At 45.3% G+C, this 27,566-nt stretch overlaps 1 protein-coding gene across 1 annotated transcript in view; it reads right to left on the reverse strand.

The window, feature by feature from the left end:
- LOC137320383 (otogelin-like protein) overlaps positions 1–27,566 on the reverse strand; it is a 160,959-nt gene that overhangs the window by 115,543 nt on the left and 17,850 nt on the right. The gene's annotated exons all lie outside the window — the stretch shown is intronic.

Below are 27,566 nucleotides of genomic sequence, written 5' to 3' on the forward strand. Positions count from 1 at the left end.
CTAATTGGATCCACTTACCTGATCTGCGCGTCAGGTGGACTGCGCATGCGCAGTAAGCTCTGTCAGCTGGAGGAGCTCTATTTAAAGGGGCAGTCCTCCACTGACTGATGCTGCAACAAATAGAAAAAATTACAGCATGGAGCAGCCCAGGGGGAAGGCTGCTCCCAGTTTAATGATGCCTCACTCCAGGTATCATTAGATGGGGTGAGGAGGAGGGGGAGGACAGAGATCTTCCCCCCGGCGGGCGGGAGGAAGCAGCCTGCCTCTGCCAACAGGAAGGCCTGGCTCGAGGTGGCAGAGGAGGTCACCGACACCACCAACATATCGCGCACCTGCATACAGTGCAGGAGGCGCTGCAATGACCTAAGTAAGTCAGCCAAAGTGAGTACACTTACTCATTCCCCTACACTCCGTCTGCCACATCACCGCCCCCACCCCACATCTCCTTCTGCACTGCCAACACTACTCTGTCACATCACCCCTCACACCCACTCAAACCTCATCCTCATCTTACCTGCACTTACTCACCTCGCCAGTACTCATCCCGCCACTACCACTCAAACCAATCCTCATACAATCTCATGGCTCTATCTCGTACTCACCCTCTCATGCATCTCTTTCAGTCAGCCGCACACAACCTGCCACTACCTGTGCTGCAGCCACAGGGCATGCATCACATATGTGCAGTCGGCAGCGGAAGGCAAACGTGTCGTGAGCATGAAGGGGATGCACAAGGGTGTTTGAGGGTTTGTCATGGTTTTTACTTCTATTGAATTTCTGACCAACTCACATTACATATTATATTGGCACCACCACTGGCACATCTTTGCGAATCTTGGTCTGGTTTGTGCAATAATGCCCTTTCCTGAGGATCACAATGAAGACCCACAACTGATGCCACCCATTGTGTCACTGCAGAGTGGTGTAGGTGTATTTGCAGGGCTCTTTTGTGGAGACATCAGCGATGTCCCCGGTGGCACCGTGGAAGGATGCGGAGGAGAAGTTGTTGAGGGCAGTGGTGACTTTGACGGCGACAGGTAAGAAGATGATGCTCGGGCCATTGGGGAAGGTTTAAACTAGAGTGGCAGGGGGATGGGAACCTGAGCGGGGAGTCAGAAGGGAGTAAAGTTGAGAGCAGCAAGAGAGGGGAAGACCCAGGGGAAATTTACAATACAAATAGCACAAACAGTTGTTCAAGAACAAGTGAAAGGGAAAAGCGTAGTGCAGCAGAAAGAAAGTGTACTTTAGACACGACAGATAAAATAAAAACTAGAAGGCGTAAGGCTATTAACCCAGCATCAAAGCTGAAGGTCAGACGAGGGTGTGTGGCCCAACTAAGAGTTCTATATACAAATGCACGGAGTATAAGGAATAAATTAAATGAACTACAGGTTCAAATTCAAATTGGAGGGTATGACATGATAGCTATAACTGAGATATGGCTTCAGGATGGTCAGGATTGGGAACTAAATATACCGGGTTATAAGGTCTACAGGGGAGATAGGGAAAATGGAAGAGGGGGTGGAGTAGCCTCAGTGATTAGAGATGAAATCACTTCAATGATAAAGGGGGATATAACGAGAGGTAAGCAGACAACAGAGACCTTATGGGTTGAATTGAGAAATAGGAAAGGATCTAAGACTATAGTGGGAGTTGTGTATAGGACTCCTGGCAGCAGCTCTGAAGTGCGAGATTGTATAAATGCAGAGATTAGACAAGCGTGTAACAAAGGCATAGTGGTCTTAATGGGGGACTTCAACCTTCACATAGATTGGGAAAATCAGACTAGCAACTGTTAGAAAGGTAGTGAATTTCTTGAGTGTGTCCGGGATAGTTTTCGACAGCAGTATGTCCGAGAGGCAACAAGGGGGCAAGCCATACTAGATTTAGTAATGAGTAATGAACCAGATTTAGTGAACAGCTTAACTGTGCGTGAACATCTATCCAATAGCAATCATAACATGATCGAGTTCAATGGAGTGTTTGAAAGGGAAAAAAGTGAGTCAGCTGCGAAGATTCTAGACTTGGGTAAGGCCAACTTCAATGGGCTGAGACAGAGACTGTCCACAGTAAACTGGGCAAATCTATTAATGGGTAAAACAACTGATGATCAGTGAGAAATGTTTAAAGAAACATTTAACGTGATACAGAACCGGTATATACCCCTGAGGGGCAAGAACTCTACTTGCCAAAAAAACAGCCATGGACAACTAAAGAGGTAAGGGATAGTATAAGACATAAGGAAAGGGCATACAAAAAGGCAAAAAATGGCACAGATCCTGGCGAATAGGAAAGATACAAAGATCAACAAAGGGTCACAAAACAGATCGTCAGAGCTACAAAAAGAGAGTATGAAAAGAAACTTGCAAGGGATATCAAAACCAATACGAAGAACTTTTATAGTTACATTAGGAAAAAGAGGGTGGTCAGGAGCAGTGTTGGCCCCTTAAAAACTGAAAGTGGAGATATTGTCATTGACAATGGTGAAATGGCGGACATGTTGAACAATTACTTTGCGTCAGTATTTACAGTAGAGGTGAGCATGCCGGAAATCCCAAGAAAACTAATATTGAATCGGGGACAGGGACTCGATAAAATTAACATAAGTAAAGCAACAGTAATGAAGAAAATAATAGCACTAAAGAGTGACAAATTCCCAGGACCATATGGTTTTCATCCCAGGGTTTTAAAGGAAGTAGGTGAACACATTGCAGATGCCCTAACTATAATCTTTCAAAGTTCTCTAGATTCAGGAACTGTCCTCTGGATTGGAAAATTGCACGTCACTCTGCTTTTTAAGAAATGAAAGAGAGGGAAACCAGGGAATTATAGACCAGTTAGCCGAACATCTGTTGTGGGGAAAATGCTGGAGTCCATAATTAAGGATAGGGTGACTGAACACCTCGAGAATTTTCAGTTAATCAGAGAGAGCCAGCATGGATTTGTGAAAGGTAGGTCGTGCCTGAAAAAATGATTGAATTTTTTGAAGAGGTGACTAAATTAGTGGACAGGGGAATGTCAATGGATGTTATTTATATGGAGTGGATGATCCATCTCGGCCTCCTCCCGATATCCCCACCATCACAGAAGCCAGTCTTCAGCCAATTCGATTCACTCCACGTGATATCAAGAAACGGCTGAGTGCACTGGATACAGCAAAGGCTATGGGCCCCGACAACATCCCGGCTGTAGTGCTGAAGACTTGTGCTCCAGAACTAGCTGCGCCTCGAGCCAAGCTGTTCCAGTACAGCGACAACACTGGCATCTACCCGACAATGTGGAAAATTGCCCAGGTCTGCTCTGTCCACAAAACGCAGGACAAATCCAATCCGGCCAATTACCGCCCCATCAGTCTACTCTCAAACATCAGCAAAGTGATGGAAGGTGTCGTCGATAGTGCTATCAAGCGGCACTTAATCACCAATAACCTGCTCACCGATGCTCAGTTTGGGTTCCGCCAGGACCACTCGGCTCCAGACCTCATTACAGCCTTGGTCCAAACACGGACAAAAGAGCTGAATTCCAGAGGTGAGGTGAGAGTGACTGCCCTTGACATTAAGGCAGCATTTGACCGAGTGTGGCACCAAGGAGCCCTAATAAAATTGAAGTCAATGGGAATCAGGGGGAAAACTCTCCAGTGGCTGCAGTCATACCTGGCACAAAGGAAGATGGTAGTGGTTGTTGGAGGCCAATCATCTCAGCCCCAGGGCATTACTGCAGGAGTTCCTCAGGGCAGTGTCCTAGGCCCAACCATCTTCAGCTGCTTCATCAATGACCTTCCCTCCATCATAAAGTCAGAAATGGGGATGTTCGCTGATGATTGCAGTGTTCAGTTCCATTCACAACCCCTCAAATAATGAAGCAGTCCGAGCCTGCATGCAGCAAGACCTGGACAACATCCAGGCTTGGGCTCATAAGTGGCAAGTAACATTCGCGCCAGACAAGTGCCAGGCAATGACCATCTCCAACAAGAGAGAGTCTGACCACCTCCCCTTGACATTCAATGGCATTACCATCATCGAATCCCCCACCATCAACATCCTGGAGGTCACCATTGACCAGAAACTTAACTGGACCAGCCACATAAATACTGTGGCTACGAGAGCAGGTCAGAGGCTGGGTATTCTGCGGCGAGTGACTCACCTCCTGACTCCCCAAAGCCTTGCCACCATCTACAAGGCACAAGTCAGGAGTGTGATGGAATACTCTCCACTTGCCTGGATGAGTGCAGCTCCAACAACACTCAAGAAGCTCGACACCATCCAGGACAAAGCAGCCCACTTGATTGGCACCCCATCCACCAACCTAAACATTCACTCCCTTCACCACCGCCGCACAGTGGCTGCAGTGTGTATCATCCACAGGATGCACTGCAGCAACTCGCCAAGGCTTCTTCGACAGCACCTCCCAAACACGCTACCTCTACCACCTAGAAGGACAAGCGCAGCAGGTATATGGGAACAACACCACCTGCACGTTCCCCTCCAAGTCACACACCATCCCGACTTGGAAATATATCATCGTTCCTTCATCGTCGCTGGGTCAAAATCCTGGAACTCCCTACCTAACAGCACTGTGGGAGAACCTTCACCACACGGACTACAGCGGTTCAAGAAGGCAGCTCACCTCCACCTTCTCAAGGGCAATCAGCGATGGGCAATAAATGCTGGCCTTGGCAGCGAGGCCCCCATCCCATCAACGAATAAAAAAAAAGCTGTGCTTGACTAATTTATTAGAGTTCTTTGAGGAAGTAACAAGCAACATGGATAAAGGGGATCCAGTTGATGTGGCGTACTTTGATTTCTGGAAGGCTTTTGACAAGGTGCCACATCAAAGGCTACCACACAAAATAGAAGCTCACGGTGTGGGGGGTAAGATATTAGCATGGATGAAGGATTAGTTAGTTAACAGGAAACAGAGATTAGGTAAATGGGTCATTTTCAGTTTGGCAAGATATAACGAGTGGACTGCCACAAGGATCAGTGCTGGGACCTCAAATATTTACAATCCATATCAATGACTTGGATGAAGGGACCGAATGTATGATTGCTCGATCTGCTGATGACACAATGGTCGGTAGGAAAGTAAGTTGTGAAGAGGACATCAGGGGATGATTTTACACATAAATTGCAGGTGCATTGGGGGCTGTGAGAATTGCAGAGATGCAGAGCGGTTTCGGAAGCCGGCTCCAACCCGCCGACTTCCGAGTTCCCCACGGACGGACTGGTGTGCGCGCGGGTGTCCCAAATCCGGAAGTCCCACTGGCAATTAAAACCGGTGGGATGATCGTTGAAGAGCCAAATGTACCTCATTGAGGTACTTAAGGCAATTTACTTGTGGGATATTAGGTAGTTAGAACGATTTTTAACTTACCTGTGTCGGATCAGGCAAAAAGAAACGAAAAAACGGAAAGAAACAAAATCAATTAAGTAAAAAACCATTGCACAAAATTAAAACACAAAATCAACCTACCTTTCCACCCTGCTCCGATGTCTCCCTCTCCGATCTCCCCCTCCTCACACCCCCCGATGTCCCCGCAATCTCCCCCTCTTCACCCCACTCTGGCCCCCGATCTTTCCCTCTCCACCTCGATCTTCCCCTCTCCCCCCCGATCTTCCACTCTTCCCCCCCCCCCCCCATCATTTTCCATTCCAGCACTGGATGACATCTCGCTCTCTCTCTTTCTCTCCCCCTCTTGCGTTGCAGCTCCTGTCGGCAGCCAGCCTATCAATCAGGCTGGCTGCCGGGCTCGAAACCCGGAACAAACTTTAATCACCATCAATTACAATGCGATTGCTTCGGAAACGGTAAGTTTTGTTTATTTGGGTTTGCCACGTGAACCTTAACCCCCCCGCTGCCAATCCGCCAACATTTTAAAATTGAACCCATGGAGTCTGCAAAAGGATATGAATAGGTTGAATGAGTGGGCAAAAATTTGGCAGATGGAGTATAATGTGGGAAAATGTGAACTTGTCCACTTTGGCAGGAGGAATAGAAAAGCAGTATATTATTTAAATGGAGAGAGATTGCAGAACTCTGAGGTACAGAGGGATCTGGGTGTCCTCGTACACGAATCGCAAAAAGTTAGTATGCAGGTACAGCAAGTGATTAGGAAGGCAAATGGAATGTTGTCATTTATTGTAAGGGGAATGGAATATAAAAGTAGAGATGTTTTGCTCCAGTTGTACAGGGCATTGGTGAGACCACATGCATTTTTCGTCTCCTTATCTCAGAAAAGACATCATTGTTTTAGAGGTGGTTCAGAGAAGGTTCATTCGTCTGATTCGTGGGATGAGGGGGTTATCTTTTGAGGAAAGGTTGGACAAGTTGGGCCTGTATACATTGGAGTTTCGAAGAATGAGAGGTGATCTTATTGAAACGTATAAGATCCTAAGGGGACCAGAAGGGGTAGATGCTGAGAGGATATTTCCCCTTGTGGGAGAAACTAGAACTAGGGCTCACAGTTTAAAAATAAGGGGTCTCCCATTTAAGACGGGGATGAGGAGAAATGTTTTCTCTCAGAGGGTCGTGAGTCTGTGGAACTCCCTTCCCCAGAGAGCGGTGGAGGCAGGGTCATTGAATATTTTTAAGGCTGAGTTAGATAGATTCCTGATTAACAAGGGAGTCAAAGGTTATAGTAGGTAGACGGGAAAGTAGAGTTGAGGTCACAATCAGATCAGCCATGATCTTATCAAATGGCAGAGCAGGCTTGAGGGGCCGAATGGCCTACTCCTGCTCTTAATTTGTATGTTCGTATGTTTTCCTCATGTCGCCTTTGGTTCTTTTACCAATCACCTTAAATCTTTGTCCTCTGGTTCTCGACCCTTCCGCCAATAGGAACAGTTTCTCTTTATTTACTTCATCTTAACTCTTCATGATTTTGAACACTTCTATCAAATCTCTTCTTAACTTTCTCTGTTCTAAGGAGAACAACCCCAGCTTCTCCAGCCTATCCACGAAACTAAAGTCCCTCATTCCTGGAATCACTCTAGTAAATCTTTTCCGCACCAACTCAAAGGCCGTCACATCCTTCCTAAAGTGCGGTGCCCAGAATTGGACACAATGCTCCAGTTGTGGTCGAACCAGTGTTTTATAAAGGTTCAACTTAACTTCCTTGCTTTTGTACTCTATGCCTCTATTTATAAAGCCCAGGATCCCATATGCTTTTTTAACCGCTTTTTCAACCTGCCCTGCCACCTTCAAAGATTTGTGCACATATACCCCCAGGTCTCTCTTTATCCTTCATCCCCTTTAGAATTGTACCCTTTAGTTTATATTGCCTCTCCTCCTTCTTCCTGCCAAAATGTATCACTTTGCACTTCTCTGCGTTAAATTTCATTTGCCATGTGTCTGCCCATTCCACGAGCCTGTCTATGTCCACTTGAATTTTATTACTATCCTCCTCACTGTTTACTACACTTCCAAGTTTTGCGTCATCTGCAAATTTTGAAATTCTGCCCTGTACACACAAGTCCAAGACATTAATATATATCAAAAAAAATCAGTGGTCCCAGTACAGAGACCTGGGAAACATCACTGTACACCTCCCTCCAATCCAAAAAACAACCGTTCACCACTACTCTCTGCTTCCTGTCACTTAGCCAATTTCGTATCCATGCTGCCACTGCCCCTTTTATTCCATAAGCTTTAATTTTGCTAAGCCTATTATGTGGCACTTTATCAAATGCCTTTTGAAAGTCCATATACACAACATCAACCACATTGCCCTCGTCAACCCTCCCTGTTACCTCATCAAAGAACTCAATCAAGTTAGTTAAATACGATTTGCCTTTAACAAATCCATGCTAACTTTCCTTTGTTAATCCACACTTGTCCAAGTGACTATTAATTTTGTTACGGATTATCGTTTCTAAAAGCTTTCCCACCACCAAGGTTAAACTGACTGGCCTATAGTTGGCCTATTGTATATCCTTACACTCTTTTTTGAACAAGGGTGTAACATTTGCAATTCTCCAGCCCTCTAGCACCACACCCCATATCTAAGGATGTTTGGAAGATTATGATCAGCATCTCTGCAATTTCCACCCTTACTTCCCTCAGCCTAGGATGTATTCCATCCGGACGAGGTGTCTTATCCACTTTATGTGCAGCCAACCTGTCTAGTACCTCCTCTTTATCAATTTTTAGCCCATCCAGTATCTCAACTACCTCCTCTTTTATTGTGACTTTGGCAGCATCTTCCTTCCTTGGTAAAGACAGATGCAATGTAGTTTAGTATTTAGTAACTCAGCCATGCCCTCTGCCTCCATACATAGATCTTTTTGGTTCCTAATTTGCCCCACCCCTTCCCTGACTGCCTGTTTACTATTTATATCCCTACAGAAGATTTTTGGATTCCCTTCTATGTTGGCCGGCAGTCTATTCTCATACTCTCTCTTTGCCCCTCTTATTTCCTTTTTCATTTCTCTTCTGTACTTTCTGTATTCAGCCTGGTTCTCACTTATGTTATCAAACTGACTTCTGTCATACGCTCCCTTTTTCTGCTTCATCTTACTCTCTCTCTCTTTTGTCATCCAAGAAGCTCTGGATTTGGACACCCTACCTTTCCCCCTCGTGGGAATGTACCTAGACTGTACCCGAACCATCTCCTCTTTAAAGGCGGCCCATGGTTCAATTACAGTTTTGCCTGCCAATCTTTGATTCCAATTTACTCGGGACAGATACGTTCTCAACCCACTGGAATTGGCCCTCAGCCAATTAAGTATTTTTACACTAGACTGTGCCTTGTCCTTTTCCATAACTAATTTAAAGCTTATGATACTATGATCACTGTTCCTTAAATGTTCCCCCACTGACACTTGCTCCATTTGAGCCACTTCATTCCCCAGAATCAGATCCAGTAATGCCTCCTTCCTCGTTGAGCCAGAAACATACTGATTAAGAAAGTTGTTCTGAACACACTTCAGACATTCCTCCCCCTCTTTGCCCTTTATGCCATTACAAGCCCAGTCCATATTAGGATAATTGAAGTCCCCCATTATCACTATCTGTAGTTCTTCCACCTATCTGTAATTTCCCTGCAAATTTGCTCCTCTATATCCTTGCCACTAGTTGGTGCCCTATACAATACACCCAGTGGTGTAATTGCACCTCTATTGTTTCTTAACTCTAACCAAATAGATTCTGTCCTTGACCCCTCAAGGACATCCTCTGCACTGCAATATTCTCCTTAATCAATATTGCCACCTCCCCCCTCCTTTTCTTTCTTTCTTATCTTCCCTGAACACCATGTATCCAGGAATATTTAGTACCCAGTCCTGCCCTCTTTTGAGCCAGGTCTCCGTTATCACCACTACATCATATTCCCATGTGGCTATTTGTGCCTGCAGCTCACCAACCTTGTTTAACACGCTTCGTGTATTCACACATGCACTCTAAACTTATCTTAGACCTTCTCGTATTCTCGTTTAGTCTGATCCCACCTAATACCGTACTGTTTCTTACTCAAGTGCTATCTGTCTCTCCCCATCCTTTGTGCACCTTGTTTCTCCTTTCTAATGCTACATCCTGGTGCCCATCCCCCTTCCAAATTAGTTTAAGCCCTCCCCCACAGCACGAGTGAACCTCCACACGAGAACATTTTTCCCAGCTCTGTTGAGGTGGACCTGTCTGCCTTGAACAGGTCCCTTCTGCCCCAGAACTGGTCCCAATGCCTCAAGAATCTGAAGCCCTCCCTCTTGCACCATGTCTCTAGCCACGCATTAACCTGCCTTATCTTCTTATTTCTGTACTTACTAGCATGGGGCACTGGGAGTAATCCAGATTGCTACCTTTGAGGTCCTGCTTTTTAACTTTCTCCCTAGCTCCTGAAACTCTGACCGCAGGACCCCATCCCTTTTCTTTCCTATGTCATTGGTACCCACATGGACCATGACTTCTGGCTGATCGCCTTCTCCCCGCAGAATATTCTGCACCTCCTCCGTGATGTCCTTTACCCTGGCACCAGGGAGGTAACACACCAAGCGGGACTCACATCGGCGGTCACAGAAACGCCTGTCTGTCCCCCTGACTATCGAATCCCCAGTGACTACTGCATTTCTACACTTCACTGTGCCCCCCCGTGCAGTCATTTGCCCCATGGTGCCATGCTCAAGACTGTAATCCTTCGAGGTGTCGTCACCCTCATTGGTATTCAATTCTGAATACCGGTTTGAGAGTGCCACACACCCAGAAGATTCTTGCACTGCCTACCTGTTCCTACCCTTTCGAATGGCCACTTGGTTCAAATAACAGACCTGATGTGACCTGAACAGACCTTCCAGGCTATTTTTCTAAAATATTCCAAAATGTCAACGGTCTCATATTAATGAACCTAATAGTCAGAAGGAAAGGATCTGTTTGTTCTTCAAAGAAGCCAGCCTCCACTTCGTAGAAAGAGAGGAAGATATACGGCAAGCAGTCCTAAGGTTTTCACTTTCCTATTTTGGCTGCCTATTTCCACATTGCTGCAATGAGAAGGGCTTCTTGGAGTCATCTGTCCACAGAATATTTCATCAGAGGTACTGGAAAGAACTGCTAAGACTTTGTTATCCATACCTTTGTTTCCTCTAGACTCGACTATTCCAATGCTCTCCTGGCTGGCTTCACACCTTGCAGCTTCCGTAAACTTAAGCTAATGAAAAACTCTGCAGCCCGTTTCCTAACTCACACCAAGTCCCGTTCACCCATCACCTCTGTGCTCAGTGACCTACTTTGCCTCCCAGTCCGGCAACGCCTCTATTTTAAAATTCTCATCCTTGTTTTCAAATTCCTCCATGGCCTCACCCCTCCCTATCCCTGTAACCTCCTTCAGCCCTACAACCCTCTGAGATCTCTGCATTCTTCCAATTCTGGCCTCTTGTTCATCCCCAATTTTCATCGCTCCAACATTGGCGGCCGTGCCTTCAGCTACCTTGGCCCTAAGCTCCGGAATTCCCTCCCTAAACTTCTCTGCATCTCTACCTCTCTCTTCCTTTAATACCCTCCTTAAAACCTACCTCTTTGACCAAGCTTTTGGTTACCTGTCTTAATATCTCCTTATATGGCTCATGTCAAATTTAGTTTGATAACGCTCCTGTAAAGTGCTGTGTGCCATTTTACTATGTTAAAGGCACGATATAAATGTAAGTTGTTGCTGCTGTTGAACAATTTAAGTGTTATGTAAGTCAATTATTATACTACTGGTTATTTACTTTCTTCTTTTGCTTCTGTAATTATTTTCTTTATAAACAAATTCAACCATCAGTTTTACCCTGAATAAAAAGTTCTGACAATGTGACATGTTCTGTTGCTTGAAGAACACAGGAGAACATAGTGGGCAACCCAATCTTCTGTGTAACATACCAAGGTAAGGGGTAAGGGAAATATTTAGACTTGTAGCAAGCTATCCCATTCATATCTGACATAAGGTTGCAAGTTTGAGTACTGCGTACAGTTCTGGTCACCACATTACAGGAAAGATGTGATTGCACTGGAGAGGGTACAGGAGAGATTTACAAGGATGTTGCCAGGACTGGAGAATTTTAACTATGAGGAAAGATTGAATAGGCTGAGGTTGTTCTCTTCGGAACAGAGCAGACTGAGGGGAGATTTAATTGAAGGGTATAAAATTATGAGGGGCCTAGATAGAGTGGCTAGGAAGGACCTATTTCCCATAGCAGAGAATCGATAACCGGGGGCATAGATTTAAAGTAATTGGTAAAAGGATTAGAGAGGAGCGGAGGAAAAATATTTTTACCCAGAGGGTGGTGGGGGTCTGGAACTCACTACCTGAAAGGGTGGCAGAGGCAGAAACCCTCATCACATTTAAAAAGTACTTGGATATGTACTTGAAGTACCATAACCTATAAGGCTACGGAACAAGTGCTGGAAAGTGGGATTAGGCTGGGTAGCTCTTTTTCGACCGGCACAAATACGATGGATCGAATGGCCTCCTGCGCCATAAATTTTTTTATGTTTCTAAGTTTCAGTTCATAAGAGATTTAGTTCTGCTTGGAAACTGCCTTTTAGCCACGGGCATTGATTGAGTGGTGTATGTGAGTCTTCGATGATAATAATGCAGCCAAGCTGGTAAATGTCAGACTTTGGACTTTCTGGCTCCCAATGCAATGTGTTCAGCAGCAGTGCTGCAGGATGCATCAGAAAAGTGAAGGAAGCCTTAATTGGAACTTAGCTGGTTATGACCTGGGCTTGGGTGTACAGGGCATAATTAAAAAATTTGCAGATGACACAAAGCTTGAAAGTGTAGTGAACAGTGATGAGGATAGTGATAGATTTCAAGAGGACATAGACAGGCTGGTGGAATGGGTGGATGTGTGGCAGATGAAATTTAATGCAGAAAAATGCGAAGTGATACATTTTGGTAGGAAGAAGGAGGAGAGGCAATATAAACTAAAGGGTACGATTCTAAAGGGGGTGAAGGAACAGAGAGTATGTGGGAGTATGTGTGCACAAATCGCTGAAGGTGGCAGGACAGGTTGAAAAAAGTTAAAAAAGCATACGGGATGCTGGGCTTTATAAATAGAGGCATAGAGTACAAAAGCAAGGAAGTTAAGATGAAGCTTTATAAAACACTGATTTGGCCACAACTATAGTGCTGAAGACTTGTGCTCCAGAACCAGCCGCGCCTCTAGCCAAACTGTTCCAGTACAGCGACAACACTGGCATCTATCCGACAATGTGGAAAATTGCCCAGGTATGTCCTGTCCATAAAAAGCAGGTCAAATCTAATCCGGCCAATTACCCATCAGTATACTCTCAAACATCAGCAAAGTGATGGAAGATGTCATCGACAGTGCTATCAAGCGGCACTTACTCACCAATAGCCTGCTCACCGATGCTCAGTTTGGGTTCCGCCAGGACCACTCGGCTCCAGACCTCATTACAGCCTTGGTCCAAACATGGACAAAAGAGCTGAATTCCAGAGGTGAGGTGAGAGTAACTGCCCTTGACATCAAGGCAGCATTTGACTGAGTGTGGCACCAAGGAGCCCTAGTAAAATTGAAGTCAGTGGGAATCAGGGGGACTCTCCAGTGGTTGCAGTCATACCTAGCACAAAGGAAGATAGTAGTGGTTGTTGGAGGCCAATCATCTCAGCCCCAGGACATTGCTGCAGGAGTTCCTCAGGGCAGTGTCCTAGGTGCAACCTTCTTCAGCTGCTTCATCAATGACCTCCCCTCCATCATAAGGTCAGAAATGGGGATGTTCGCTGATGACTGCACAGTGTTCAGTTCCATTCGCAACCCATCAGATAATGAAGCAGTCTGTGCCCACATTCAGCAAGACCTGGACAACATCCAGGCTTGGGCTCATAAGTGGCAAGTAACATTCGCGTCAGACAAATGACAGGCAATCTCCAACACGAGAGAGTCTAACCACTTCCCCGTGACATTCAACGGCATTTCCATCGCCAAATCCCCCACCATCAACATCCTGGGGGTCACCACTGACCAGAAACTTAACTGGACCAGCCACATAAATACTGTGGCTACAAGAGCAGATCAGAGGCTGGGTATTCTGCGGCGAATGATTCACCTCCTGGCTCCTCAAAGCCTTTCCACCATCTACAAGGCACAAGTCAGGAGTGTGATGGAACACTTGCCTGGATATGTGCAGCTCCAACAACACTCAAGAAGCTCGACACCATCCAGGACAAAGCAGCCTGCTTGATTGGCACCCCATCCACCACCCTAAACATTCACTCCCTTCACCACCGGCGCATCGTGGCTGCAGTGTGTACCATCCACAGGATGCACTGCAGCAACTCGCCAAGGCTTCTTTGACAGCACCTCCCAAACACACGACCTCTACCACCTAGAAGAACAAGGGCAGCAGCACATGGGAACAACACCACCTGCACATTCCCCTCCAAGTCACACACCATCCTGACTTGGAAATATATCGCCAGTCCTTCATCGTCGCTGGGTCAAAATCCTGGAACTTCCTGCCTAACAGTACTGTGGGAGAACCTTCACCACACGGACTGCAGCAATTCAAGAAGGCGGCTCACCACCACCTTCTCAAGGGCAATTAAGGATGGGCAATAAATGCTGGCCTTGCCAGTAACGCCCACATCCCATGAACGAATAAAAAAAAACTGGAGTATTGTGTCCAGTTCTGGGCACCGCACTTTAAGAAGAATGTGAAGGCCTTAGAGGGTGCAGATAAGATTTACTAGGATCATTCCAGGGATGAGGGACTTCAGTTACGTCGATAGAGTGGAGAAGCTGGGGTTGTTCTCCTTAGAGCAGAGAAGGTTGAGGGGAGGTTTGATAGAGGTGTTCAAAATTTAATGAGGGGTCTAGACAGAGTAGATAGAGAGAAAGCGTTCCCATTGGCAGAAGGGTCAAGAACCAAAGGACACAGATTTAAGGTAATTGGCAAAAGAACCAAAGGCGGCAGGAGGAAAACCTTTTTTACACAAAGAGTGGTTATGATCTGGAATGTACAGCCTGAGGGAGTGGTAGAAGCAAATTCAATCGTGGCTTTCAAAAGGGAATTGAATAAGTACTTGAAGGGAAAAAATTTGCAGGGCTACGGGGAAAGGGCAGGGGAGAGGGACTAGCTGGATTGCTCTTACAAGGAGCCGGCATGGGCTCGACGGGCTGAATGGGCTCCTTCAGTGCTGTAACCATTCTATGATTCTTTGAACAGCCATACAGAAGACAGTGCAGCTGTGGGGGTAAAGTGACGGTGCCCTATCCCGGATGACCATCATTCCAATTTATTCCCTCCTTATTTGTGGGGAACTATACTTCTTACCCAATATGTGAGAAGCCCAACAAGAGTGAAATAACTTCTGGATCTAGTAATGGGAAATGAACCAGAACGGATAAGAGAAGTAAGTGTAGGGAATCATCTAGGCAATAGCGATCATAATATAATATGGTTTAAAATAATGATTGGGAAAGACGTAAGTAAGACAAAGACCAAAGTAATAGATGGGAAAAAAGCTAATTTTGAGGGGATGAGAATGGAACTAGGGCATTTAAACTAGAAAAAAATGTTGACAGGCAAAGAAAAAGAACAGCTGTGGGTAATATTTAAAACGGTGATCAATTGAGTTCAGGAGAAGTATATTCCTCGAAAAAGCATGAACAAATTAGCCAATAATGAAACACCATGGATGAATGAAGAGATAAGTGTAAAATTAAAACTAAAGAAAAAAGCATAATCCTAAGTACTTATACAATAAAGGAGAGGATGACAAAAAGGAATACGAAGAGGTTAGGAAAGAAGTAAAAAAAACAAATTAGGAAATCAAAGAGGAACTATAAGATTAAATTATCCAGGAATATAAAAAGAAATAGTAAAGTATTCTACAGACACATAAATAACAAAAGAAAAATCAGAACACAAAGAGTGGTAGAAGTTTGGAACTCTCTTCCGCAAATAGCAATTGAGACTAGCTCAATTGCTAAATTTAAATCTGAGATAGATAGCTTTTTGGCAACCAAAGGTATTAAGGGATATGGGCCAAAGGCAGGTATATGGAGCTAGATCACAGATCAGCCATGATCTTATCAAATGGCAGAGCAGGCACGAAGGGCTGAATGGCCTACTCCTGTTCCTATGTTCCTATGTAACAGGGATAGGGCCACTAAGCGATGCACACGAAAAGCTCACAGGTGACAACTGCGAAATGACAGAAATATTGAACAGTTACTTTACCTCTGTATTTACCATGGAGACTAACAAGGTGGGCAGGGCAGTAGAAGAGATCGAAAAAGATGATAAAACATTTAAGATAGAAAGGGGGAAGATAATTGAAATACTAATCAAACTCAGGTTGGATAAGACCCCTGGACTGGATGGATTGCATTCAGGAATATTAAAAGAAGTAAGGGAAGAGATAGCAGAGGCACTATTACATATATATAAAAATTCACTAGAAAAGGGAATAGTGCCAGAGGACTGGCGGACAGCTAATGTTATTCCTATATTTAAAAAGGGAGCTAGAACAAGTCCAGGGAACTATAGACCAGTTAGCTTAACATCAGTAGTGGGAAAGACAATGGAATCTTTACTGAAAGATGTAATAGAAAAACATCGAGAGAACAAAAATGTAATAAAAAATAGTCAGCATGGATTTCAGAAGGGAAAGTCATGCTTAACCAACCTTATTGAATTCTTTGAAGAAGTAACAGAAAGGGTAGACAAGAGTAATGCAGTAGATGTAATATATTTGGATTTTCAAAAGGCCTTCGATAAGGTACCGCATTGTAGACATATGGCTAAGATCAGAGCATGTGTAGTCAAGGGACAGCTAGCAGAATGGATAGCAAGTTGGCTGCAAAACAGAAAACAGAGAGTAGGTGTGAAGTATAGCTACTGGCAAAAGGTGGGAAGTGGTGTTTCACAAGGATCGGTGTTGAGTCATAGAGTTAGAGTCATAGAGTTATACAGCACGGATAGAGGCCCTTCGGCCCATCGTGTCCGCGCCGGCCATCAAGCCCTGTCTACTCTAATCCCTTATTCCAGCATTTGGTCTGTAGCCTTGTATGCTATGGCATTTCAAGTGCTCATCCAAATGCTTCTTGAATGTTGTGAGGGTTCCTGCCTCCACAACCCTTTCAGGCAGTGAGTTCCAGACTCCAACCACCCTCTGGGTGAAAAAGTTCTTTCTCAAATCCCCTCTAAACCTCCCGCCTTTTACCTTGAATCTATGTCCCCTTGTTATGGAACCCTCAACGAAGGGAAAAAGCTCCTTAGTATCCATCCTATCTGTGCCCCTCATAATTTTGTACACCTCAATCATGTCCCCCCTCAGCCTCCTCTGCTCCAAGGAAAACAAACCCAATCTTCCCAGTCTCTCTTCATAGCTGAAGCGCTCCAGCCCTGGTAACATCCTGGTGAATCTCCTCTGCACCCTCTCCAAAGCGATCACATCCTTCCTGTAGTGTGGCGACCAGAACTGCACACAGTACTCCAGCTGTGGCCTAACCAGTGTTTTATACAACTCCATCATAACCTCCTTGCTCTTATATTCTATGCCTCGGCTAATAAAGGCAAGTATCCCATATGCCTTCTTTACCACCTTATCTACCTGTTCCGCCGCCTTCAGGGATCTGTGAACTTGCACACCAAGATCCCTCTGACCCTCTGTCTTGCCCAGGGTCCTCCCATTCATTGTGTATTCTCTTGCCTTGTTAGTCCCTCCAAAGTGCATCACCTCGCACTTTTCCGGGTTAAATTCCATTTGCCACTGTTCCGCCCATCTGACCAACCCATCTATATCGTCCTGCAGACTGAGGCTATCCTCCTCGCTATTTACCACCCTACCAATTTTTGTATCATCAGCGAACTTACTGATCATACCTTTTACATTCATATCCAAGTCATTAATGTAGACCACAAACAGCAAGGGACCCAGCACCGATCCCTGTGGTACCCCACTGGCCACAGGCTTCCAGTCACAAAAACAACCTTCGACCATCACCCTCTGCCTTCTGCCACTAAGCCAGTTTTGTATCCAAAGTGCCAAGGCACCCTGGATTCCATGGGCTCGTACCTTCTTGACCAGTCTCCTGTGGGGGACTTTATCGAAGGCCTTACTGAAATCCATGTATACCACATCCACTGCGTTACCCTCATCCACACGCCTAGTCACCCCCTCAAAAAATTCAATCAAATTAGTCAGACATGATCTTCCCTTGACAAAGCCATGTTGACTATCCCTGATTAATCCTTGCTTCTCCAAGTGGAGACTAATTTTGTCCTTCAGAATTTTTTCCAATAATTTTCCTACCACTGATGTTAGGCTCACTGGCCTGCAGTTCCCTGGTTTTTCCCTGCTCCCCTTCTTGAATAATGGTCCTACATTAGTCGTACATTACAATGGGACCACTGTTGTCCACAATTCAAATTAACGATTTGGATTCGGAAATCGAAAATACTATTTCAAAATTTATGGGCGTCACCAAATTGAGGGTGTAGTTAATACAAAGGAAGAATGCGTCAAAATGAAAGAGGACATTAATAAACTTGAAGAATGGGCGTGTAATTGGCAAATGAATTTCAATATAGATAAGTGTGAGGTGGTGTATTTTGGAAGGAAGAATAAGGAGGCCACATACTTGGATAATAAGAGTCGAAATGGGATAGAGGAGCAAAGGGATCTGGGGGTACAGATACACAAATCACTAAAAGTAATAATGCAGATTAATAAGGCAATTAAAAAGGCAAATCAAGCACTGGGTTCATTTCTAGAGGGATAGAATTGAAAAACAAAGAAGTTATATTAAACTTGTATAGAACCTTGGTTAGACCACACTTGGAGTAATGTGCACAGTTCTGGTCTCCATATTATAAAAAGGATACAGAGGCATTGGAGAGCATGTGAAAAAGATTCACAAGGATGATACCAAAACTCAGGGGATATCCTTATCAGGAATGGCTGAACAGGTTGGGATGGGTGAGGGGTGACCTGATCGAGGTCTTAAAGATAATGATAGGGTTGATAGGGTAGACGTGGAGAAAATATTTCCACTTGTGGGGAAGTCCAAAACCAGAGGTCATAAATATAAAATAGTCGCGAATAAATCCAATGGGGAATTCAGGAGATATTTCTTTACAAAGAGTGGTAAGAATGTGGAACTCACTACTGCAAAGAATAGTTGAGGCAAATAGCATAGATGCATTTAAGAAGAAGCTAGATAAGCACATGAGGGAGAAAGGAATACAAGGGTATTCTGATAGGCTTAGATGAAGTAGGGAGGGAGGAGGCTCATGTTCTTTTTTATTCGTTCATGGGATGTGGGGATCGCTGCCGAGGCCGGCATTTATTGCCCATCCCTAATTGCCCTTGAGAAGGTGGTGGTGAGCCGCCGCCTTGAACCGCTGCAGTCCGTGTGGTGAAGGTTCTCCCACAGTGATGTTAGGAAGGGAGTTCCAGGATTTTGACCCTGCGACGATGAAGGAATGGCAATATATTTCCAAGTCGGGATGGTGTGTGACTTGGAGGGGAACGTGCAGGTGGTGTTGTTCCCATGTACCTGCTGCTCTTGTCCTTCTAGGTGGTAGAGGTCGCGGGTTTGGGAAGTGCTGTCGAAGAAGCCTTGGCGAGTTGCTGCAGTGCATCCTGTGGATGGTACACACTGCAGCCACTATGCGCCGGTGGTGAAGGGAGTGAATGTTTAGGGTGGTGGATGGGGTGCCAATCAAGCGGGTTGATTTGTCCTGATCGTTGTTGGAGCTGCATTCATCCAGGCAAGTGGAGAGTAATCCATCACACTCCTGACTTGTGCCTTGTAGATGGTGGAAAGGCTTTGGGGAGTCAGGAGGTGAGTCACTCACCGCAGAATACCCAGCCTCTGACCTGCTCTCGTAGCCACAGTATTTATATGGCTGGTCCAGTTAAGTTTCTGGTCAATGGTAACCCCCAGGATGTTGATGATGGGGGATTCGGCGATGGTAATGCCGTTGAATGTCAAGGGGAGGTGGTTAGATTCTCTCTTGTTGAAGATGGTCATTGCCTGGCACTTGTCTGGCGCGAATGTTACTTGCCACTTATCAGTCCAAGACTGGATGTTGTCCAGGTCTTGCTGCATGCGGTCTCGGAATGGTTCATTATTTGAGGGGTTGCGAATGGAACTGAACACTGTGCAATCATCAGCGAACATCCCCATTTCTGACCTTATGATGGAGGGAAGGTCATTGATGAAGCAGCTGAAGATGGTTGGGCCCAGGACACTGCCCTGAGGAACTCCTGCAGCAATGTCCTGGGGCTGAGATGATTGGCCACCAACAACCACTACCATCGTCCTTTGTGCTAGATATGACTCCAGCCACTGGAGAGTTTTCCCCCTGATTCCCATTGACTTCAATTTAACTCGGGCTCCTTGGTTCCACATTCGGTCAAATGCTGCCTTGATGTCAAGGGCAGTCACTCTCACCTCACCTCTGGAATTCAGCTCTTTTGTCCATGTTTGGACCAAGGCTGTAATGAGGTCTGGAGCCGAGTGGTCCAGGTGGAACCCAAACTGATCGGTGAGCAGGTTATTGGTGAGTAAGTGCCGCTTGACAGCACTGTCGACGACACCTTCCATCACTTTGCTGATGATCGAGAGTAGACTGATGGGGCGGTAATTGACCGGATTGGATTTGTCCTGCTTTTTGTGGACAGGACATACCTGGGCAATTTTCTACATTGTCGGGTGGATGCCAGTGTTGTTGCTGTACTGGAACAGCTTGGCTAGAGGCGCAGCTCGTTCTGGAGCACAAGTCTTCAGCACTACAGCTGGGATGTTGTCGGGGCCCATAGCCTTTGCTGTATCCAGTGCACTCAGCCGTTTCTTGATATCACGTGGAGTGAATCGAATTGGCTGAAGACTGGCTTCTGTGATGGTGGGGATATCGGGAGGAGGCCGAGATAGATCAATCAATAGGCACTTCTGGCTGAAGATGGTTGAAAATGCTTCAGCCTTGCCTTTTGCACTCACATGTTGGACTCTGCCATCATTGAGGATGGGGATATTTGCAGAGCCTCCTCCTCCCGTTAGTTGTTTAATTGTCCACCACCATTCTCGACTGGATGTGGCAGGACTGCAGAGCTTTGATCTGATCCGTTGGTTGTGGAATCGCTTAGCTCTGTCTATAGCATGTTGCTTCCGCTGTTTAGCATGCATGTAGTCCTGAGTTGTAGCTTCACCAGGTTGGCACCTCATTTTTAGGTACGCCTGGTGCTGCTCCTGGCATGCTCTTCTACACTCCTCATTGAACCAGGGTTGATCCCCTGGCTTGTTGGTAATGGTAGAGTGAGTAATATGCCGGGCCATGAGGTTACAGATTGTGCTGGAATACAATTCTGCTGCTGCAGATGGCCCACAGCGCCTCATGGATGCCCAGTTTTGAGTTGCTAGACCTGTCCTGAATCTATCCCATTTAGCACGGTGGTAGTGCCACACAACACGTTGGATGGTGTCCTCAGTGTGAAGATGGGACTCCATCTCCACGAGGACTGTGCGGTGGTCACTCCTACCAATACTGTCATGCACAGATGCATTTGCGACAGGTAGATTGGTGAGGATGAGGTCAAGTCAGTTTTTCCCTCGTGTTGGTTCGCTCACCACCTACCGCAGGCCAAGTCTGGCAGCTATGTCCTTCAGGACTCGACCAGCTCAGTCAGTAGTGGTGCTACCGAGCCACTCTTGGTGATGGATATTGAAGTCCCCCACCCAGAGTACATTCTGTGCCCTTGCTACCCTCAGTGCTTCCTCCAAGTGGTGCTCAACATGGAGGAGGACTGATTCATCAGCTGAGGGAGGGTGGTAATCAGCAGGAGGTTTCCTTGCCCATGTTTGACCTCATGCCATGAGATTTCATGAGGTCCAGAGTCAATGTTGAGGACTCCCAGGGCCACTCCCTCCTGACTGTATATCACTGTACCGTCACCTCTGGTCGTTCTGTCCTGCTGGTGGGACAGGGATGGTGATGGAAGGTATGATTCTGTGAGTCTGGCTATGTCAGGGTGTTGCTTGACTGGTCTGTGGGACAGCTCTCCCAATTTTGGCACAAGTCCCCAGATGTTAGTGAGGAGGACTTTGCAGGGTCGACTGGGCTTGGTTTGCCTTTGTTGTGTCCGGTGCCTCGTGGTCCGTCCGGTTTTATTCTTATTGTGACTTTTTTTAAGCGAAATTTTACAACTGAGTGGCTTGCTAGGCCATTTCAGAGGGCAATTAAGAATCAACCACATTGCTGCGGGTCTGGAGTCACATATAGGCCAGACCGGGTAAGGACGGCAGGTTTCCTTCCCTAAAGGACATTAGTGAACCAGATGGGTTTTTACAACAATCCGGTAGTTTCATGGCCACCATTACTGATACTGGTCTTTTAATTCCAGATTTTATTTAATTAATTGAATTTAAATTCCCCAGCTGCCGTGGTGGGATTTGAACTCATGACTCCGGATTATTAGTCTCGGCCTCTGGATTACTACTCCAGTAACATAACCACTATGCTACTGTACCCTTAATAAATGCTGGTATGGACCAGTTGGGCCGAATGGCCTGTTTCTGTGCTGAAGTTTCGATGTAACTTGATAGAACTGCATGTTGCAAGACAGTTTGATTGAAGATCATGACTTGCCATTCAGGATATATCGACATATAATCTGTGACCCATCAATGCATTCTGACTTGCTGCAAGTCTGGACAGGACCTGGTAAGGAGTTACAGAGAGCAAAGAAAGGAGTTGGATGTACCAATCAAAAAGGAGAAATTCAGAGGTTAGGCATGGTGAAGGCATATAAGGAAATCAAACAGAGTGGCAGGATAGTGGTGGTCAGACAGAGAGAAGGCCACTTGCAAGTCATGCTGAGTTGGGAAATGAGAGATAATGTCGAGATAAAGAAGTGAGATTGAAAGTCGAAAATAGGGAGTAAGGTGGAAACAACGTAGGATGAGCTGGGAGGGGGAACAGGCTGAGGTATGGCCAATGGGGTTGAGGCAAAAGAGGCTACAGAATCATAGAATCATAGAAAGGTTACAGCGTGGAAGGAGGCCATTCGGCCCATCGAGTCCGTGCTGGCTCTATGCAAGAGCAATCCAGCTCGTCCCACTTGCCCGCCCTATCTCCGTAGCTCTGCAAATTTTTTCCTTTCAAGTACTTATCCAGTTCCCTTTTGAATGCTACAATTGAATCTGCCTCCACCACCCCCTCGGGCAGTGCATTCCAGATCCTAACCACTCTCTGTGTAAAAAAGTTTTCCTCATGTTATCTTTGGTTCTTTTGCCAATCACCTTAAATCTATGTCCTCTGGTTCTTGTCCCTTCTGCTAATGGGAACAGTTTCTCTCTATCTATTCTAGCTAGGCCCTTCATGATTTTAAATACCTTTATCAAATCGCCTCTCAATCTTCTCTGTTCCAAGGAGAACAACCCCAGATTCTCCAATCTATCCAGGTAACTGAAGTCCTTCATCCCTGGAATCATTCTAGTAAATCTTTTCTGCACCCACTCTAAGGCCTTCACATCTTTCCGAAAGTGCAGTGCCCAGAACTGGACACAATACTCCAGTTGTGGTCAAACCAGTGTTTTATAAAGTTTCATCATGACTTCCTTGCTTTTGAACTCTATGGATTTGATTTTTCCTGGAAATTGCGGGTGCGTTGGGGGCTCCGAAAATCGGGGAAATCCCATTCGGGTTCGGAAGCTGGCTCCAACCCGCCGACTTCCGAGTTCCCCACAGATGCACCTGTGTGCACGCGGGCGTCCCGGATCCAGAAGTACCACTGGCAATTAAAGCCGGTGGGATGATGGGATGATAGTTTAAGAGCCAAATGTACCTCATTGAGGTACTTATGGCACTTTACTTGCGACATATTAGGTAGTTAGAACGATTTTTAACTTACCTGGGTGGCTTTCCCACGGCTTCTGATTCACACTTGGTGAAACCAGGCGTGAAGGGCCGGATCAGGCAAAAAGAAACGAAATAAATTACATAAAAAACCATTGCACGAAGTTAAAACTCAAAATCAACCTACCCTTCCATCCTGCTCCAATATCCGATGTCTCCCTCACCGATCTCCCCCTCTTCAACTCCCCGATGTCCCCCCGATCTTCCTTTCTCCCTCCGATCTCCCCCTCTTCATCCCCCCCGAACTTCCCCTCTCCCAGATGTTCCCCTCTCCCCCCTGATCTTCCTCTCTCCTCCCGATCTTCCACTCTCCCCCCACCGACCTTCCACTCCCCACAACCTCCAATCTTCCACTCTTCCTCCACCCCCCCGCCCCCCCCCGGTCTTCCATTCCAGCGTCGGATGACGTCTTGCTCTCTCTCTTTCTCTACCCCCCCTCACGTTGCAACTCCTGACATCAGCCAGCCTGTCAATCAACCTGCCCTGCCACCGTCAAAGATTTGTGAAAAATTACCCCCAGATCTCTCTGTTACAGTACCTCTTTTAGAATTGTGCCCTTTAGTTTATATTGCCTCTCCTCATTCTCACTACCAAAATGTATCACTTCGCATTTTTCTGCGTTAAATTTCATCTGCCACGTGTCCGCCCATTGCACCAGCCTGTCTATATCCTCTTGAAGTCATCACTATCCTCCTCATTGTTTACTACACTTCCAAGTTTTGTGTCATCTGCAAATTTTGAAATTGTGTCCTGTACACCCAAGTCCAAGTCATTAATATATATCAAGAAAAGCAGTAGTCCTGGTACCAACCCCTGGGGAACACCACTGTACACCTCCCTCCTGTCCGAAAAACAACCATTCACCACTACTCTCTGTTTCCTCTTACTTAGCCAATTCTGTATCCATGCTGCTACTGCCCCTTTTATTCCATGGGCTTCAATCTTGATGACACGCCTATTATGCGGCACTTTATCAAACGCCTTTTGTAAGTCCATACACACCCTATCAACCGCATTGCCCTCATCTACCGTCTCTGTTACCTCATCAAAAAACTCTATCAGTTAGTTAAACATGATTTGCCTTTAACAAATCCGTGGTGGCTTTCCCTAATCAATCCACCCTCATCCAAGTGACTGTTAATTCTGTTCCAGATTATCGCTTCTAAAAGTTTCCCCACCACCGACGTTGTATCCTTACATCCTTTTTTGAACAAGAGTGTAACATATGCAATTCTCCAATCCTCTGGCATCACCCCTGTATCTAAGGATGTTTAGAAGATTATGATCAGTACCACTGCAATTTCCACCCTTACTGCCCTCAGCAACCTAGGATGCATCCCATCCAGACTGGGTGACTTATCCACTTTAAGTACAGCTAGTCTTTCTAGTACCTCCTCTTTATCAATTGATCAAGAAGATCCACCAGTTTTATATTCAAAGTCATGCATTTGCACACACTTCCCTTCATGTAATCCTTACTTCCTGTAGCATTTTTTCTGTCACTTTTTTTGTGAGTCACAGTGATGTGATGCTATCTGTCATGCAATTTCTGTCATGCTGACCATCACACTTTTCGGTCTAGTTTTCCTGATGTTTTCTCGTGAATTGTACTTACCACTTGAATCCTGATATATTTCTGGGTTAATTTTTGTTTCTGATGTACATTGGATGTCAAATGGGCGGGGCCTGGCATATGCTCCACCATCCCAATGATGTTGGAAGGAGACCCAATCAATTTTTGTGATAGGGCCTCAGGAGGTGAGCTGCCTGCACTGATCGGGCTGCTTAGGAATATGTAGGAATATAGGAGCAGGGGTAGGCCATTCAGTTCCTTGATCCTCGTTTCTCACCAGGAGGGCTAAATACAGTGGTGGATTGGAATCAAAAACTGGTAGACAAAACATAAATTGAACAATGCGAGGCCTTCAAGGAGGAGATGGTGTGAGTAGAGAGTAGAATCATTCCCACGAAGGGGAAAGGAAGGGCATCCAAAGCTAGAGCTCCCTGGATGATGAATGATATAGAGATTAAAATGAAACAGAGAAAGGAGGCTTATGACAAATGTACAGTTTATATAATACAATAGAGAACCAAGCTGAATACAGAAAGTACAGAGGAGATCTGAAAAAGGGAATAAGAAGGGCAAAGAGAGAGTACGAGAATAGATTAGCGGGTAACATAAAAGGGATCCCAAAAGTCTCTTATAAACATATAAATAGTAAAAGGGTACTCAAAGAAAGGGTGCGACCGATTAGGGACAAAAAAGTAAATCTTCTTGTGGAGGCAGAGGACATGGCTGAGGCACTAAATGAATACTTCGCATCCGTCTTCACTAAAGAGGATGCTGCCAATGTAGCAGTAAAGGAGAAGGGGATGGCGATATTGGATAGGATAAAAATAGATAAAGAGGAGGTACTTAAAAAATTGGCAGTACTTAAAGTAGAAAAGTCACCCGGTCCAGATAGGATGCATCCAAGGTTACTGAGAGAAGTAAATTGCAGAGGTTCTGGCCACAATCTTCAAATCCTCCTTAGATATGGGGGTGGTGCCGGAGGACTGGAGGATTGCAAATGTTACACCCCATTCAAAAAAGGGGAGAGTGATAAACCCAGCAATTACAGGCCAGTCAGCTTAATATCGGTGGTGGGGAAACTTTTAGAGACAATAATCCGGGACAAAATAAATTGGCACTTGGAAAAGTATGGGTTAATAAATGAAAGTCAGCGTGGAGTTGTTAATGGAAAATCGTGTTTGACTAATTTGATTGAGTTCTTTGATGAAATAACGGAGAGGGTTGATGAGGGTAGTGCGGTTGATATGTCTATGGACTTTCAGAAGGCATTTGATAAAATACCACATAATAGGCTTGTTAGCAAAATTAAAGCCCATGGGATTAAAGGGACAGTGGCAATGTGGATACAAAATTGGCTAAGCAACAGAAAGCAGAGAGTTGTGGTGAATGGTTGTTTTTCAGACCTCTGCTCTTTTTGAGATATATTAATGACCTGGACTTGGGTATAGAGGGTGTAATTTCAAAGTTTACAGATGACACAAAACGCGGAAATGTAGTAAACAATGTGGGGGATAGTAACAGGTTTCAGGAAGACATAGACAGACTGGTGAAATGGGCAGACACATGACAGATGAAATTTAACGCAGAGAAGTGTGAAGGGATACATTTTGATAGGAAGAATGAGGAGAGTAAATATAAACTTAATTGTACAATTTTAAAAGGAGTGCAGGAAGAGAAAGACCTGGGGGCATATGTACACAAATCTTTGAAGGTGGCAGGACAAGTTGAGAAGGCTGTTAAAAAAAAGCATATGGGATCCTGGGCTTTATTAATAGAGGCATACAGTACAAAAGCAAGGAAGTTATTCTGAACCTTTATAGGTCGCAGCTGGAACATTGTGTTCAATTCTGAGCACCACATTTTAGGAAGGATGTCAAGGCCTTAGAGAGGGTGCAGAAGAGATTTACTAGAATGGTACCAGGGATGAGGGACTTCTGTTATGTGGAGAGATTGGAGAATCTTGGCTTTTTCTCCTTAGAGCAGAAAAGTATGAGGGGAGATTTGATAGAGGTGTTCAAAATCAAGAACCGTTTTGATAGAGTAAATAAGGAGAAACTGTTTCCAGTAGCAGAAAGGTCGGTAACTGGAGGACACAGATTTAAGGTGATCGGGAAAAGAGCCAGAGGCGACATGAGGAAACGTTTTTTTACCCATAGAGTTGTTATGATCTGGAATGCACTGTCTGGAAGGGTGGTGGGAGCAGGTTCAATAGTAAATTTCAAAGGGGAATTGCATAAATATTGAAGGGAAAAAATTTACAGGGCTATGGGGAAAGAGCAGGGGAATGGGACTAATTGGAAAGCTCTTTCAAAGAACCAGGACAGGCAAGATGGGCCGAATGGCCTCATCCTGTGCCGTACCATACTATGATACTATGATTTAGATAATACTCCGATTTGTCTTTCTAGGATCCAAAGTGGATGACTCAGCAATTACCCACATTGCCACAGTTTTACCCTCTCACTTAATCTATCTATGTCCTTTTGTAACTTCCTTTTCCCACCTGCACTACTTACTGTGCCTCCCAACTTAATATCATCTGCAAACTTTGAAATACAATTCTCTATTCCCTCATTGATAAATATGGTGAAAAGCTGAAACCAGTATAAATCCTTGGGGAGCATCACTTGTCACATCCCAC

The sequence above is a fragment of the Heptranchias perlo genome, chromosome 4, assembly GCF_035084215.1.
Source record: "Heptranchias perlo isolate sHepPer1 chromosome 4, sHepPer1.hap1, whole genome shotgun sequence".
Lineage (NCBI taxonomy): Eukaryota > Metazoa > Chordata > Chondrichthyes > Hexanchiformes > Hexanchidae > Heptranchias > Heptranchias perlo.